General features: G+C 35.6%; 1 pseudogene; it reads left to right on the forward strand.

The window, feature by feature from the left end:
• The first annotated feature begins 6,972 nt into the window (after positions 1 to 6,972).
• LOC116086742 lies at positions 6,973 to 7,069 on the forward strand (annotated as a pseudogene).
• The last annotated feature ends 7,714 nt before the right edge of the window (positions 7,070 to 14,783 follow it).

Genomic DNA, 14,783 nt, shown 5'->3' on the forward strand with positions numbered 1-14,783 from the left:
AGAATTGCTATTTCTATGTCTATGAAGAATTGTGTTGAGTAGTGGAGGGGAAGAGTGGGGCAGGATCAGGTACTGGGAGAGACAGGAATGAAGTCCAGAGTGTCAGAATAATCAATGGAAATATGCAGCTTCAGGTATAGGGGATGGGATGCACCTCTATAAAGAACCAGAGACTTGCAATGTGAGATGCTCCCAGGACTCAGTGGGGATGACCTTAGGCAAAATGCCCAACAGTGTAGAATTGGAACCTGAGGGGAACACCTCAAGTAGATAGACAGGGCCATAGTGGAGGGATGGGGTTCATCAAACTACCTTCAAAATTTTTGACACAGAATTTTTCCTGGCTAAACAAAATCCTGGGACAGAAATCAAGCAGAGATTGAAGGAAAGGCCATCCAGTGACTAGGCCAACTTGGGATTCATCTCATGGGTGTGTACCGTACCCTGACACTATTACTGATTCCATGTTGTGCTTGCAGACAGGGGCTTAGTATGGCTGTTCTCTGAGAGGTTCTGTCAGCAGCTGACTGAGACAGAGGCAGATATTTATAACCAACCATTGACCTGAGGTCAGGCACTCCTATGGAAGACTTAGGGAAAGGATTGAAGGAGCTAAAGGGGATGACAACCCCATAGGAAGACCAACAGTGTCAACTATCCTGGACCCCTAGGAGCTCCCAGAGACTAAGCCACCAACCAAAGAACATACACGGGCTAATCCATAGTCCCCAGTACATATGGAGCAGAGGATTGCCATGTCTGGCTTCAGTTGGAGAGGATATGCCGAATCCTGTAGAGCTCGAATCCCCAGGAAAAGAGGATGTGAGGGAGGTAAAGTAGGGTTAGGTAGGTTAGGGAAGTGAGTAAGTGAATGAGGTGGTTTTGGGAGCACCCTCTCAGAGGCAAATGGGAAAGAGACATGTGGTGAAGAACTCTTGTACAGGGACCATAAAGGGGAGCAACATTTGGAATATAAATAAATGTAAATACTATGCCAATATGTTTCATAAAAGGTAAATGATCAGCATTGTTCATTTCAAAACCTTTCATAAATAAACCAATGGTTCAAACCTAGGGTGAGTCAGACATGAACAAAAGTTACCATGCTCTGAAAATTAAGTGATAGTGTTTATTTAATTCTTAGGATTTCATCAACTTCAACAACTATTTTTAATTTCTTATGATGAGGGAGTATTTGAAGAAAGTCACTCATTTGACCAAGTGAAGTACACTTGAAAATGTTTTTTTTTTTCTTACTCTTTGCTAATACCATTAGTAGATAACCATCTAATTTTATCCTTTTAAATGAAACAAATTCTGTTGCAAAATGAATAAAATGTATAAAAATCAGTGATCATTACCAAGCATGTTTTAATATGTTGGTGTATCTGCTTTACTGTTAAGGTGTTCTTATAATGGAGTCTGCATATATGTGTATGTCCATATTTAAGTCAATTCTTTCCCAGGGGGTAAGTCATGTAATTAGAAATTAAACATGAGAGATTTTATTTTAGTTGGGCTCTGGAAAATAATGATGATTCTTTAAATCAGACAAGACCCCAAGTTTTCTATGATCAATATCTATTTTTTTTTTTTGTTAACAGAATATTCAATGAGCATTATGTGTGGCAATTTTCAGTGGAATATTATTCAAACATTTAACACCTGTGCTGGATAGTTTTATTTTAAATTGACAGAAGCTAAAGTGACTTGAGATGAGGGAACCTCAACTGAAAAAATGCCCTCATAAGACTGAGCTTTAGGCAAGCCATTGAGGCATTTTCTTAAATAAAGATAGGGGTAGGAGGACTCAGTTCTTTGTGGGTAGCAAAACTGGGAAGTTGGTTCTGGGTTCCATAACTATACAGGCTGAGGAATCTATCAGGACCAAGCCAGTAAGAAGCATTCCTCTGTGGCCTCTCCATCAGTTACTGCCTCCAGGTTCCTAGCCTGATTGACTCTCTTCCCTGACTATTTCCAATGTTGAACAATGGTGTGGAACTTGTAAGAAAAATAAGCTTTTCTCCTCCAGATGTTTCACATATTCTGTTTCATCATAGCGGTAAAAAACCACTAAGGCTATAACTTACTGAATTTTTCCTGCCCCTTTTTACAGCCATTTAAATTTCAGATCAGTGTTCAATCTTTTCTGTATCTCAAGGGTTCATAATACATGACACGGGTGTGGGTGTGTGCACACATATGCATGTGCACACATGTTCAAATTTCAATCTTGGCTGATTGTGTTGCATGATTAAGTAAGGGTAGCTCCCTGTTTCCATCCAGGTAATTTATGTTTTGCATTCCCTCTATGGTTCAGAATAAAATGTCAATTATTCCTTAGCTTACTGAACAAGTTAGAAATCTCTATGTCTACTTTTGCATATTTTTCTTTATCCTCTTGTTTTATACTTCCTCACACCTATTTATTTTTTTAAGCAGATATTTGTATTTAAATTGGCATGAAAAGCCCTAATTGAGACTTTTCTTTCCCATTCTTTATATGTGTTGGATATTTTACCCAAATTGGGGAAACAATTGAAGTAAATTGTTACAGTACTGCTAAAGAGGTTTGCACTGCAAAAGAAATAGCTTGTTGATATTTTTGCCTTTCCTTGTTCCCTTCTCTATCCCCTCTTTGTTTGCCTCTTCTAACTGCTCTCCTTCAGGAAAATGAATTTCAAATAAATGCACTTGATATTCATGCACAAAACTGGAATAAACATAAACATAATTTCATACCACTGATCCTTCAAAACGTTGGGAATATTTTTGATGTAAACTGAAATGTGTTAATTGTAGAAGCAGGGCAGACACTGGCAAGTGTAAGGAACCTCAGCAGTCCTGCCATCCACAGGACCTGCTTACTATTGACATTTTTTCCATTTTCTTTTTGATTTTGGCGTATATACACAGAATGCATAAATTTAATGCTGGCACCATACTGTGTAAACTATTCTGCAACCAATCTTTTAAATTTTCTATATCTTACATTTTTTTCTTGTCATTATATGTAAATATCAATTTAAATGCAGCACAATATCCAATTATTCATTTTAAGGTTCTTAATCAAAAAAGCCAAGGCACCCAAAAGAACTCTTCAATTCACCCCCTGGCATAGCCTCTTGCAGTTCTCAGCTTCTTTGTTGTGCATTGCACAATTTATAAAGTGAAGAAGAAATAAAAGCAAAACTGTGAATAAATCTCCATCCTTGTTCCTTTATACATTTGTAGCTCAGTATTTTATCTTAAATTATTATTGTCATTATTTGTATTGCAACACCTATTGAGCTACAAAGATAATTAATTATTGAATAGCTATTTATGTAGATTATCCCTTTTGCTATAAATAGGACTCCTGTACACAGAAGATTGGAGACACTGTGCATATATTCTCTGGATTGAAAGGGGCATAGACATTTTTGTCTTGACAGACCTGCAAAAATAACATTTGTTCATTAGAAACTGAACTTAACTTTTGGGTTTATGATATTTTTCAGGATAACATCATTGAGAATGACTCTCTTGGAGTACTGGTATAGTAAGAGACTGCTCTGTCAGCTGTCAATCATGAAGCTAAACACCCTCTTCTCTATGGAGTACCATGTTGCCACTGCTTTGGGATACAGATGTTCAATAAACTGCATAAAATACTTAAGGCTTTAGTATAAAATAGGTAGATTCTTCAATAATTTTGCTCAGGTATACTCTAATGTAACATTCAACCACAGGCTGAGGTGCTCTTAGCACAGTTAAGATAGACTAGGCTAAGGTATGCTATGTGGTTGGTGAGATGCATTCAATTCATTTCCCCTCATGATATTTTCACTTTACAGTGGATTTTATCCAATAGTAACATTTTGTAAGGAGAGGAGAACTAGTATAAAGGGTGTGAGATTTTACAGACAAGGTATAACAAATTATAATTCTGCTTGAGTATCTGTGGGAAGACTAACTAGAAAGAGATCTATAATGGCATTCCTGAATTTTGGATTCAAATGTCTATAATTAATGAAAATGTTAAGGCAATAGGGAGGGGATTTATGATAATAAATAGAAAGGGTGGATTTAGGAGCAAGAAGGGATGAAGCTTGAAGTGGGAATAACGCAGAATAACTGTGGAGCAGTACTTCAGGAGTTCAGCTTCACTTGTTCTAGTCTCTAAGGCTGATCTTGGACAGTGCTGTATAAAGGCTAGCTTTGATTCTTAGGAAGGTTGAGTCATGTAATTGTTTGTGCCTTCATTAAGAAAAAAATATTACAAAGTTATTATTTCAAAATTGAGTAGGAAAATTAACACTTATTTAATCTGTGAAACTATAACAAGTTATAAATTGTGAAATGCTAAAATATACAATAATCGTGAAAACATATAGCATAATCACCTAATACATTATTTAATTAAAGGCCTGACAGATATCTATAATAATTTTTCCAATACTTTTGGCAGCAGATTTTTTGATTGCTTCTTCCCATAATAAACAATCTTGCATATCATCTTCTAAAGAGAATATAATGGTAATTATAGTTTTTGTTTGTCAAGGTTGATCTGAGATAGTTCCTTAATGTTAATGATTTACAGGAATTTATTCTGCCACATGATTTATTAGAGCTAACGTCATGTTAATTCTTAAGGATTATGTCAAATTTAAGATGACCTCCTAGAGTTATCTTTCAAGTATGAATAAGGCCTTTCAGTATTTTTTGTGCCAAGACTGAAGTTAGTCACTTCTTAAGTTTATGACCTTTGTGAAGGTCCCTACCATTTATGTCACCAATGTTCTCCCATAGAATATTACTGCTGACTTCAGTGATGCAAGTGTTCATGTTAAATTTGCAAAAATATTGAAGCCATTTGCATTGGTTTATATTCATAACTTAAATTCATTGGAACAATCTTAAAGTATATTTATTATTTCTATGTGAATTTTTCTGTTGACTTAGTGTGTTCTTTAGTATGGTCTAAAAAATCGGCTGTCATAATTTATTTCTCTGAAATAGAATATTAACATCTTTTTCACTTAATTTGTAAATGATAGTACATACAGAAGACACAAAGAATTGTATTGAACAATTTAGAGATTTGACATATATATATATATATATATATATATATATATATATCCATGATCTTAGGTAATTCCTTTTGTATTTTTCTAGCAGGTTCCACAACTGAGGCAAACAGTCTCATTCTGATTCCCTAGAGTAGGAGGAAGTCAAAAGTAGAGACAGGGCCAACTTGCCTCCATCTTGGAGCTTACGTTTCACTTCCTTATGCTGTCAGATATTAGAACTCTAAGATGCACACCTGAATATCTCCTTTTCTTCCTATTGGAAATAACTTGGATTGAGAGAGCACACTTGATTTTCCTGGTTCACTATGATACTCAGTCTGGTTTTCCCTACTGGCCCTTCCAGTTAGCAATCTGGTAGGCAGTATGCTGTGTAATATTTTGGCATCCATTCCTAGAATTAATCCTTTTTCTTCTCTCTGTGTGTACATATAGTTATCCTGTTGGTTTTGTTTCTTTGGAGAACATTGACAAGAATATGTATGCTGACTAGTATACATTGGCTAATATATTTTTCTTTGTTAAAAAGTCTTCCTGACATATTAATTATGATTAGGTTTGATCAAAATGCCATTTAGAAAGGATTGTCAGCTTAGTAATTCTCTTAATAAACATGCTGCATAGATTAAATATATGAGTTTTAACTGAATGTAAATTTATTTTATATATTTTAGTTAATACATAATTAATACTTATATTTTTCTTACATAACTGCATTAAATTTTATTTAAATTTTATCAGCACTTTATCCAAATTAAAATGAAAATCTGAATTTATTTCATATAAATTTGTTAGGTTACTTTTTAGTATGGGAGTATTTTTCACATTTCTTATCATTTTTTTCAACAGAAATAAAGTTTCACATGGTACTGATGAGACATTTCCTTCATCCCTTTCACCATAATGCTGAAATCAAGTTAAGAGTATTTTTATCTGGTTCTTTATTATAGAAAACAGTAGTCAGCACTTCATCATTAAAAATGTTTGTTATGAGTTTTTTCCCTATGCTATTAATTAAGTCGAAGAAATTTCCTTCTGTTTTTAGATGAGAAGCCATTTTTTGACATTATATGAACACACTGACTGCACAAAACAGTGAGTTTATGATGACTTTTTTATTGATGTCAATACTGTCCTTGGTGGGATGACTTTTCCATTCTCATACCTTCTTATTATCCATCTTCTTTTCCTCTGAATCTTTTTCTTCCCAGCTAACCTCCAGTATAATTCCATGTCTTTAAAATCAGTCTAGAATCTATCTATGAGAGAAAATAGGTATTTTCTCTCTAATTCTGGCTTATTTCAATTACTATGATGAGAGCCATTTCTATCCATCCTCCTGCAAATGAAAGTTTTGCTTCTTCTCACTATGATTAGATGCTGAATTTGCCAAGTATCTTACATGTTGAACATGATTATCATATATTTTCCTTTTCATGTCTTCTGACATATATTTGTGGGCTAAATGTTTTCCTGTGACTACTTGAAACCATTGACTACATATGAACTTACCTAGTAATTTCTTGATACAATCAACCTAGTTCTATGAGGTCATTTTGGGTTATGGTTGATTCCCATACAAACATTCCTGACTTCACAACAGGAGATAAATTGTAACCCAAGAGCACATAAAGGAAAACCCTGAGTGTAAATGGAGGCACAGATGGAGGGATGCTTCTATGAGCTACCAGGTGCCAAAAATTATCAAAAATCACCAGAAGCTAGGAGATAACATAGCAATGATGCTTGCTTTCTTAGGGATTTTCACTGTTACTAATAATTCTATAATTTAGCCTTGAAGGAAATATCTACAATACAACCACTGAACCTAAGACAGAGGGGTTATTGTAGAAGAAGGAATGGAAGGATTGGAAGAGAAACTGGATTTTGCTATTAAGATTGTGTCTCCTATGCTCCTAGAAGGATGACAGGTATGATTGCTGTCTACACTCAGTATTCTGACCTATGAATTTTTGTATGATTAGTAGCCTATCATACTTTGAAAGAAACAAGCCTAACATGAACATTATCCTGGTACCAGATAGCTCCACCTGAGAGCTAGCCTTAGATGACCACCATTCCAGTGACAGATGGCCTCAAAGGCTCCCAGGACTGGGAGCAAGCCTGAGAATAGAAGAACTCCACCTGAAACTGAAGGCCCCAGGAGGGAGTAAGCTCAAGACAGATGAACTTCACACAGGGCTACCCAGACAGGCCAGTCAAGGAGTGAGCTCAAGATGACCACCAAATTAGCATGAGGCTTGGACCGGAAGCTAGCCTGAGATGACCATTGGTCAGGCACAGTGAACATCTGAGGGGAAACATCATGCCTGAGTTGACCTTTGCCAATGCCATAATGCACTATCTGGGAATTGGACTTCTGATACTACTCCTTAGACAATCTCAGATGCTCAAAGACTCTAGCTTCACTAAGAGGAACAAGTACGTGGTGAAGAAATGGAATAGAAGTGGAAAAGAACGATGAGGTCACAATGAAGAGAGGCAGAACTGAAAACTACAGGTTAGTGAGGAATGCTGCCTGCTGTGAATAGCTGGTGATGCCACCTGAGACCACAGTGGTGTCTTGGCCTGTGCTGCCACTGCGGCTACATCTTGGTGCATGGCCCTGCAGCAGCACCCAGCCAGGTGTTCCTAGTCTGGGCTGCCGACTAGAGACATGTTTATGTCTGAAGGCTGTGCAGAATTTGCTCCAGGTCTCACCTGGGCATCATGAGAGAGTTGTTCTGGGGCCATGAGAGTAGGAAACCTGCCCCTGTCCCTCACCAGTTATAGCAGTGTAGAAATGGCTCTGGTAGCAGGGATTACTGGTGACCTGTCCATGAAGGCATGAGAGCAGGAGAATCAACAAGCTGACCAGTTCAGGTACTTCTCAAGCCCAGATCCAGGGCTTTGAATTGGCCCAGCCCAACATACACCCCATCAATGAACTGCTGGAGTACATGAAGGGACTAGTTCTACAGATCTAAAACTACAGAATCTTCATGACACAAGGCAACTGCATGCTATCCTATCCAAGAAGAGTCCCAGTGAGTTTCTAGTATCAGTAGAATAACATAAGCCAGAAATCTTGTGCAAAGTCAAACAAGTCATTGCAATGAAAGAAGTGTGGACAAAGGGTATATTGTTGGACACACTGTGATATACTAAAGCTTCCAAAATATAATTATTTTTCCTCTGTTGAGGGAGAGGTGGCAGGGTTGAAGGCAGGTAGGAGATGAGTGGGATTGGTGTGCATGATGTGAAATTCACAAAGAACCAATAAAAAGTTTTAAAAAAAAGAAGGAAAAAAATTGTGTCTTTTGGAAATGTTGGATTACTCTTTGCTTTAATCATTCTTCTGGCAAATATTATAACAACTATAGGAAGTTAAGACATAATTCGAGCAATATAAGATTTGAACTAAAACAGATATCTAGTGAGCCAAACGTGGGCTCACAAATAGACTCACTACTATATTCATATGTCAGTTCCTGAGACTGTAGACACCAAGGTGGTCATTATTTATGTTCATGATATTTAGTATTCTGAATACTTTTGCATGATTAGTGGAAGAGAGAGGGGTAAAAAATGTAGGATTTTGGTATCATCAATGTAAAATTAGGAACTTGCCACAAAATGTACTTTGGAGTAGCTGATCTTTGAGAATTTTCCATGATACAAAAAGAAACTAGGATTTTATAATTCTGCCTGAAGTTTTTATAACTAGCAGCTGACAAGGTTGGTTGTTCGAAGATGATGCGTTGTGGGATTCTTAGCTGCAGGATTATGTTCAATGGCATTGCTATCCTTGCGCTACTTGACTTTAGCTCTGGGTACTCTTTCTGGGAGTGGTTCTCTCTGGATTCTATGGGCCTGTTTTCCTAGGAGAATCTTACAAACCCCTTTGAGTGAAATTAATGGTATATTCAGCAGATATAGCTTGTATTAAGATTACACTTGATACTCATGATCCATGGTTTGTTTATTCTTCATCTTGGGTTTCTTTCACTTATATTATCACATCTGGGACGCAAAAATACAACCCCTATTTCATGAGATTTCGTAGCTCCTTCTCACTGTGTATCTCTCAAGTTCCAGATTTTGCACATGCTTATGTATTACTTAATTCAGTCAAAGGTATAAAGATGGAAAGTTTACTTTGAATACTTAGCTATTGCATATATGATTAATTTCTACCAATGTGTAAGCATACTATAATACACAGAACTGAATGTACTTGCTATTTAGTAATGTCTTTCATAATGTATACATATCCTACTCTCAGTTGTTCTCTAAGGTTCTAGCATTCTCTGTACTTCTCTCTCCTGTAGCCAGTAACACAATCACCTATTACAGTTTTTTTCACATCATTTTAGACTTTATCTAAAATACAAACCACGAGTCCTGCTGGCCTTCCCTTTTTAACTAAGTCTAAAGCTATTGATACACTTTATGTTGTTATTTCAACAATATCTATTTCTATATATCAATTTTTCAAAGAAAATGTTACTTTTATTTTATCTCTCTTTTTATTTCATTTACTTATTTATTTAATTTTATTCTTTATCATATATTATTACATCCTGACAACAATTTTCCCTCTTTCTACTTTCTATATTCCCACTACTCATCTTCCCACTTCCTTGACCCACTCCTCCTCCACTTTCCTTCAAAATAGAACAAGTCTCCTTGGGATATCAACCAAACAGGGGCATGGTAAGTGTGCAGAGACCCACAGCAAAACATAAGGCAGAGACTATGGAAGAGAAACGAGAAAATGAAGAATTGGAGGAGCCTAAGGGTTTGAGGACACCACAAGAACAATGCCTACAGAATCATCTAAGCATGCCTCATAGGAGATTATTAAGATTGAACAATCAGGGAGCTGATGTGGGTCTGAGATCTAGGTCTTCTGTGAATATATTATGGTTATTAACTTGGTGTTTTTATCACATTTCTAACAGTGAAAGTTGGTGGTATCTTTGACTCTTTGCCTGCTTTGGGGGCTCTTTTCCTCCAACTGGTTTGCCTTATTTAGTATTGACATCAGGGGACATATAACAAAATTTTATCTCCATTCAGCGAACTAAATTCACAGACAAGGTGGGTTATGAATAACAAAAATATATTTCTCTTAGTTCTGAAGCCTTAAATGTTCAAGTGGTAGGTACATATTTTAGGGAATATTTCTTGATTTTTATGTAGCATTTTTTTTACCAAGTCTTTATGTGACAAATGAGAAGACAGCTTCCTGAGGTCTAGTTCATCACTTCCTCAATGCCATTGTGATTAAGTTTCATTGTATAGATTTTAGATGGACACAAACATTTGAATCATAGTACACCCTACCTATTGGAAATAAGAATTTCTTAGAAATATTATGGACATAGAGTACATATCATATCCTGGAAGGTGGTACCTACTTTGTATCCATTTTTAAGCTTATAAGCTTCAATTGTGTTTTTAAATTCTGTTTTCAATCTTTAGCAAGCAAACACCTTTAGGCAATATACGGTAAGACAAGTACACAAGGATCATATGGCTATGTCATAACTCCTTTAAGGATGGAAATTATGCATGATTTTATTTTTAAACCTCTATCTCTAAAGACTTGATAATCTCTAAAATAATGGTTATATGTATGGAGAAAACAGATGAATTTGCTAGCATGATCCATTTTATTCCTAGTTAAAAATATGCATGTCATCTCTTGTTAGTCTGCCTTTTGTTATTATAACACAACACCTAAAACAATAAGTAGAGATGATAAAAATGATACTTTAGGCCATTCCTTTGGACATCTCAATCCATGCCCAGGTGAATGTAATTGCTTTTAGACTTCTAGTAGAGTTCCAGAGCATGATGGACAGATATGTTGTTGGGAAATTAAGAGGAAAGAAAGAATACCAGAGGACAGATCAACAAGTTTCAACTTTCAAAGTTTCAGCTCCTACATATAACATGGCATCAAGACTAATCCTTTAACACATGGGCCTTGGTTTGATGTGGCAGATGAGAAACACTCTTCTGAAGCCAAAAGTGTTAAAAGGAAGCTAACATATTGTCCATGGGAATGTGGTCATCTTCAGGTAAGTACTGTGTTGACTTAGCATTGATCTTAGGGGTTAGCACAATGAGGATTATGCAGCAACATCTAGGGAAGACGTGATGCATGTAAGCATAAGATATTGTTTGTAGCTTTCTTAATTATGACATTCTAGTTACGGGGCTAGTGGTAAATTCTTTTTGTTGGTAAATACTGATGCAAAAAAGGTTAGTGCTTTATACAAAGCTATAATAACATAGTTGTACAGTTGATAGAATAGACCTTTTCACCCATAAAATCTATTCTACTTACAGTAGATTCAATATGAACAAACATGGACATATTCTTAAATACTGGGTTTACATACAAAGAATATTAAATGAGTATATGGTACCAATATTCCTAATAAAAGTTTCCATTTTTGCCCATTTTTACCTGCTGGAATCAGAGGGAGTATGTTTAAGTTAATATTGTTTTTCTGTGCTTGGGACTAAAACCAAATGTGCTTAATATATAGTGTGATCTTTGTTATCACTTCTTATCTTATTCAAAAGAATCACTACATAAAAGGAAATAAAATGTTATGGGACTTCAAACTTGCTTTTATTCTTTTGGATTTTTAGAACAGTGTCAAACTGATCTTTATTCCAAATAAGTAGTACTAGTGATTGAATGGGGATCCTGTAGGCTTGTCAACTGGAGAACAATTATCACTACCTGTAGCCAGTATAAATATTATAAATTCATCCTAACAAGCAACTTTTGATAAAAGGGATGCTAGATGTGTATCTATGTGTGCACATCTTCTACGAGTTAAGAGCTGAAAGTTTTTGTGAAGAGATCACAACTGTACTGACTTTATATAGCCTGTTGCTGCCGGACTCACATCCTGTGAATCCCAAAGATGAGACACTTCATGAACATGGTCAGAAAGTACACAGAGGAGACCCATTTATGTAAGTACTGTTTGAACAAAAGAAATATTCCTTTAGTCAAATGGAAAGTGATCACTTCACTCTCAGTCAAGCTCTGGTCTGTAGGAAACCTGTTTTGGTTCCTGTGTGAGCAAGTCAGTAGTGGCTCTTCTCAGGCTGAGGCTCAGGTATGATATACTGTGCTAAATCTGGTCCCCCTTTACAGTGTTATTATCTCCCCTACTGCTTTAATTTATGTATTTAATTTTAGTTTCCAGGGTGCAATATGGATAATTACTGGAGAACTGCAAAACCTTGCAAGAGAAATTTTCGCTTTTATAATTTATGCCACATCAAGTATAATAATGCACCTTTAATTTCTTCAAAAAGACGATTATATGCTAATAGAATATATGAATAAAAATTAGTACCTTACACTGGATTATGTTTTCTGACTACTAATTTGTATTAATACAAGTCAGTGAGGAATTTTTAATGAACCTTTAAGCCACAGGCTGGCAAGTCTAAGTATATATTGCTGGGGCCATACCATTCTTTAACACTGTAGGGAGAAAAGTATATCAGACAGTACTATAGTGCCAGAAATTCTCTCATAATAAATAGCAAAAATTACCCTCTACATATAATGTGGGAAATGGACAATTGGAAAATACAGACCCTGAAAAAAATAGAGACCTTGATGAAACGAACAAACTGATTTGAAGAAATGTTGTCGTAAAATTTATATTTTTATAATAAATTTCGTTACATATGGTGGCCATATAAGGGTGTATGGTTGAGCACTTGTAGAAAGAGGTTTTTTTGTTTGTTTGTTTGTTTTTGTTTTTTGTCAATTGCATAGTTTTAAAGCCAAAATCAGATTGATGATAGATTGCAGATGGCCCTACTGAGACCAGGGATACTACAAACAGTAAAGACAAAGTGCCTTGATATTACTGCTCCCATTTAATTCTCTTATTCTACATGGTACATTCAATGGCTACCTGTTTTAATTGTCTAGCAAATATATACAACCCCTTAAGAACTTACAAACTCGAATGTGACTTTTAGTGGCAGAACATGCAATTAACACATTTGTGGGGGTAGGCAGCATCAGACACTAGTCATTGCACCATACATCAACAGTGCACATTGTCTTAATTAGACTCCATTGCTATATTAATAAGATTATTTGGTTTGTACTTATACGATTATGTTTGCCTTTCCTTGCAGGGCAAGAATATTATAGAGTAGAAAGTAATGTTTATTGTATTCTACTTTCCTGTTTGTCTTTTTCATTTAGAAATGGCGAATGATATTTTCCCATGTTGTTTCCTATGGTCTTTGGGTGGAATCACATCATGGTGGCAGATCTTAAGTATCATCTTCACAGAGTTATAGATGCATGGATTATCACAGATTTAAATTACTTAGAGTTGAACAATTTATTACTTATACTATAAACTAATACAACAAACACTGTGATATCCAAAGAACAATAAAAGGAATGAAGGAGTGAATGAATGAATGCTATTAGTACTATGCCTCAGAATTGTAGAATTGGCTAGATGTAGACATTTGAGATGCAGAATTAAAGAGACTAAGGTTCCAAGTTATGAGATGTTTCATAAAAACCAAAACTGTGTGGATCCATCTTTGAAGCACATGGTCATGACCATTGCTCTGTCCTGAGATATTTGCAATGTTGTTTAAGTCAGCAAAGCTGGTCTCCCATCCAGTAAGTTCAGTGCTCCTTTCTTTAAAATTGACCTATGTGTCGAAGAACTCACTTATAATTTACATCATAATCTTAATGCAGAATATACTCCAAAGAAACTTTCTCTATGCTTCAGGTTCATTTGGCCTGCACTAAAAACTCTGCATGCTAGAACCTTCAGAAAATTCTGGAGTCCAGTCCTTGTCAGTTAAGCTCAGTTGCTCTGAAGAAAAAACATGAATGATTCTCAAATATTGTTTTTAATTTAGCCTGTGTAGGGTTACTATGTCCTCCGAGAGTTAACTGTTCCTTTCTTTGTCTTCTCCCAATACTCTGCTCATGTGATTGTTGTAGAAAAGAGAGGATTAATTTCTTATATTTTTGGTTGTGAGCCTAGCCTTTAATGGCTGGGTCATCTCTCCAGCACTGAGGATTAATTTCTAATGATCTATTTTCATAATCTGTGTTCCTCTCTTAGACTTGGAATTATGGTGAGCAAATACCTCTATCATTTACAGATTTTATACTAACAACCACCTGGAGAGAGCTTCTGGATTAGACATGTTTTTTTCATGGTAGTATTTCACATTTGGTGTTTTATAAATGAATATATTATTTCAAAGAATTAGGGGGTTTTGAATATCCCATGCTTGCATTTTTTAGAGTAGGCAATTATTAAAATAAAATTTGCATCTAGACACCTCATTGTACATACAAGAATTTTTGCATGCAATATGCTAACTGATAACTTTCAATGAAGTCCTGAATTAATGATTAGGGTATGAAAGTATAACTTTGCTCTGGACTCATAATTCTATTATATAGGATTATGGCTGTATATAGAAGTTTATGCCAAGATTTGAGAGAAAGAGTGGTGGTTAAAAAGGAATTAGAGCCTCAAGAAAAGGTCAAGGAATATTATGACCACAGAGAGTTGTTTCTCAATACTACAGAAGAATTTTAAAAAGGATATTATCTTTTAGGTTCCTGATGATAGTTTTCTTAGTGAGCTTGGACTTTTTTTTTTTTTTTTT

This window comes from Mastomys coucha, unplaced genomic scaffold (assembly GCF_008632895.1).
Source record: "Mastomys coucha isolate ucsf_1 unplaced genomic scaffold, UCSF_Mcou_1 pScaffold12, whole genome shotgun sequence".
In the NCBI taxonomy this organism is placed as follows: Eukaryota; Metazoa; Chordata; class Mammalia; order Rodentia; family Muridae; genus Mastomys; species Mastomys coucha.